We start from the raw sequence: 2942 nt of genomic DNA, 5'->3' as shown, positions 1-2942 counted from the left end.
GTATTTATTTATGTAAGGACTCGTGTTCATATGTAAAAGATGCATCACCATCATGATTATTAATTCATCTTTCTTTGCGTGCAGCTCCTCTCATTATAGTGAATGTGTTTTATACTGACACGATGACTGCAGCACAAGCTTAAGACAAAGTCAGCTCGTTCTTGATCACAACTTATCAAACACAAACCTTTATCTTGGGTCTGGGGTGCATCAATGCAAACGTCCAGATCTCCTTTTTCACCCGCTTCCCGTGTTATCAGACATTAAATGCTCGTTATTAGTTGTTATCATCTCCATATGTAGCGGTCAGACTGCCCCTCCTCTACCTCCCAGTGGGTTTAAAGGTACGTTGTTAGCGATGATAACAGGCTCTATTTTTACCTTTGTTAGCGCTCGTAATAACTTCACGTGGTTAGGTTTAGAGTAAAGGGTCTGGCAGTTAGGTTTAGGGTCTTGGTTAGGTTTAGGCACAAGGGTAAGGGGGTTAAGTTTAGGCTTGGTCCTCTGGGTCAGGTGTAAGCTTACGTTTAGGAAAAGGGTTACATAAGCTGGAAAAAAACAAAAAAAAAACACTTCCTGGTTTACCCCCGTGCGACGCTGCCAATTATCAGCAACAATAACGATAATAATGTACTTTAAACCCACTTTAAACCCACTAGGAGGGAGGTGGGACAGTCCGACCGCTACATATGGCATGATAACAACTAATAACGGCCATTTAATGGCTGATAACATCCGAAGCCGCTCCCTTTTGCAGGTTCAGTGGGACATGGATCAGTCTGCACTGGACCCCCGTTACCTAGAAATAAAACATGAACTGACATTTAGTGTACAGCGTGGTTAAATGCAGTGTAAAGAATCCAAGAGGCAGTAGTCAGAACACATCTAGTGACAGCAACAAAGCACAGCAGGCTGTAACAGAGATGAACTGTGATATGTATTTTGACAGTGTCAGGGGATTTACCTTGTCATGTTGCTTCTGCTGATGCTGGTGAAGGTCACGCGTGTCGGCTTTAGAACTGCAGCTGATTTGACCGTCAAAGTGCATTTATTTATTAAGGAAAAGTTAGACTGATCCAAACCTTTGCTAGAATTTCGAGCAAACAAATAATTGTTTTTAAGTGTTAATCTTGTTAAATTCTTGTTGAAGTCCTTCCCGTGCACGCTCCCACAGCTGCCATTGGGCAGCCAATCAATTTTTGGCACAACACCGTCCCACATTTCTGGGTGGTCAGCGGTGATGCACAATAGATGCGACTTACAGGGCGGTGCAACGTGTACAGCGGAAAATACGGTACTGTCCAAACATCTGGATTGTGCCTGGGGTTGTCCTCCAGAGGACATTCACACAAGGGTCTGTCCAGCTGTCAAACACGAAAACGACTCTTTCAGAAACTCCGATGAGCAAACGAGAAGCTTAACGTCCCAACGTGGAGCTGTTTATGAACAGGTGCCGCTGCCTGCCCATGGCTGGGGGCTCCTCTTTGGTCCAGATGCTGTCAGTCCCACAGAAAGCTGCAGCTCGTCATGTTGTGACAGGGTGATGGTGATACATACCTTTGGTGTGCACTCCCAGTCTGTAGGAACCAAATGTGAATATCTTGCCCCCGACGCAGCCGATAGCTGATGGTGGAAGATTCTGTGGAAGCATCACGAACAGGTTGTAAGGTCAATCATGACGGAACAACAAAAAGCTTCAGTCGTGTCATCTGGACCAGTTCCTTTCAGTGAGCAACGTTTTGTCATCGTGAACAGTGAAAGCACAGAAATGTTGCTGTTACTGACTCAGGATGAAGAACTTCCATACCTTTAACTCGCTGATCTCTGCGATCCACTCCTTCACAAAGTTATTCAACTTCCCGAGAACAGCAAGTCTAAAGAAAAACGTCAAGTTAAACGTTAATCGTGCACACCAGTTACCCGACGGCACGAACAAATGAACGAGCTGTTGTGACGCTGTGGGACAGAACTGTGCACGTATGATAAACACCTGAAGGTGCACGAGGACGAACGGAGACGGAGTAATCCCCCCACTGGAGGGTGAGGGTCACATGTTCGCTCACGACGTTCATTTGAACATTTATTACAAAGGTCTGTTTCAGATGGGGTGTATGATGTCAGAATGAGTGACGTGCAAACTCTGACACGCCAGTCTTCGTGTTCTGGAGGGTTCTGTTGGGAGGAGCAGTGGATAAGGGTTGGGGACACGCTGGGTCAGAACTTGGTTTTATTCAGATGAAGCACGGACAGGTCAGATACCAACATTTAACTGGAAGCAAAACTACATTCCTGGTCCGAGGAAGCAGACGTGGCCAGTAAGGCTCGGTTCTGATGCTCCGACACCTCAGGTGTTTGTGCCTTCTTGCACTTCACGTGAAAATGAGACGTCGTACAAGTTTTCAACAACCGCTGAGAGCTGACTGCACGTCTGCCAGCAGAACAAAGCTACCTGCAGCCAGAGCTGGCCCCACATTTAGGTTTACGGTCCGGATCAGGTCCATTTGAACAATCGGAGCCGTACAGAAAACTCAACACGTGACGTATTTAAGCTGTCAGCTGTTGGCCTTCACGCCACACACAGACGTGACTCCTGCTGGGCCAAAACAACTCCACATGCGCACGATGTCGTTCAGTGCACGTCTGTGTGCACGCCGATGGTGCTGAATCTATCAGTCAAAAGTTTGATCAACTCTGAGCAGGGAACCATTCAGCTGCACGGTGGACCAGCGGGGAACCATTCAGCTGCACGGTGGACAAACCCTGCTCCGTTCACTGAAAACAGAACGACACGAGGCTTCCAGTCCAGCCTCCTGGATGCTTCTAAACACCCGAGTCTTCTGGACCTGTTGGACCCGAGTCAGGTCCTCTGGACGGGTTCTGGACCTGTTGGACCCAAGTCAGGTCCTCTGGACGGGTTCTGGACCTGTTGGACACGAGTCAGG

The sequence above is a fragment of the Nematolebias whitei genome, chromosome 11, assembly GCF_014905685.2.
Source record: "Nematolebias whitei isolate Nwh7 chromosome 11, NemWhi1, whole genome shotgun sequence".
Taxonomy (NCBI): domain Eukaryota; kingdom Metazoa; phylum Chordata; class Actinopteri; order Cyprinodontiformes; family Rivulidae; genus Nematolebias; species Nematolebias whitei.
This window is presented reverse-complemented; position numbering follows the sequence as displayed.